Consider the following 839-nt stretch of genomic DNA (forward strand, 5'->3'; position numbering starts at 1 on the left):
TTCGATTCCCAGACCGGGCGTTGCGAGTGTTTATTGAGCGAAAATACCTAAAGCTCCACGAGGCTCTGGCAGGGGATGGTGGCGAACCCTGCTGTACTCTTTCACCACAACTTTCTCTCACTCTTACTTCCTGTTTCTGTTGTGCCTGTAATTCAAAGGGTCAGCCTTGTCACACTGTGTCACGCTGAATATCCCCGAGAACTACGTTAAGGGTACACGTGTCCGTGGAGTGCTCAGCCACTTGCACGTTAATTTCACGAGCAGGCTGTTCAACTTGAACCCTCGATGTCGTAAGCGACGGAGTGCCAACAACACAAATTCTTGCTGTTATTTAGCTCCAGGTCAATCCTCATCTAATGAAAGGATGGTCAAAGGTGTTCAAGCTATGTTCATCTAATTTTTTTTCATTCAGACATATTGTTATCCAGGACTACAATGTGGTTGGGAAGCAAACTTCTTACCACACAGCCATGCCAATATATATGTGTAGTAACGTCTTGTCTTGTGCGCATACGTAGTCATCAATATCCAAGTTTGGCGCCCTGATTCTTTCTCTTTCTCGGTCGGCCGGCCATGAGCATGGACGGGTCAAGCTGTCTCTCCAGCATTCCAGCTCTGGGGACAGCTCATTCCAACGTTCCAACGTCTCAGCAACCATGCTCTCTCACAGAAGTCGTCTCAGCAACCAAGATTAAGGCTGCCTATTTCCTCCATAAATAAATATTGTTCTGTTGATAGTTCAGAGTTCTGCGTTTCGTTATTATTTAGAATTTAATATAGGAAAGCGGGTGTACACCTAATCCTTGTATAACCACTTTCCTATATATGTATTCAAATAT

The sequence above is a fragment of the Octopus bimaculoides genome, chromosome 29, assembly GCF_001194135.2.
Source record: "Octopus bimaculoides isolate UCB-OBI-ISO-001 chromosome 29, ASM119413v2, whole genome shotgun sequence".
NCBI classification, from domain to species: domain Eukaryota; kingdom Metazoa; phylum Mollusca; class Cephalopoda; order Octopoda; family Octopodidae; genus Octopus; species Octopus bimaculoides.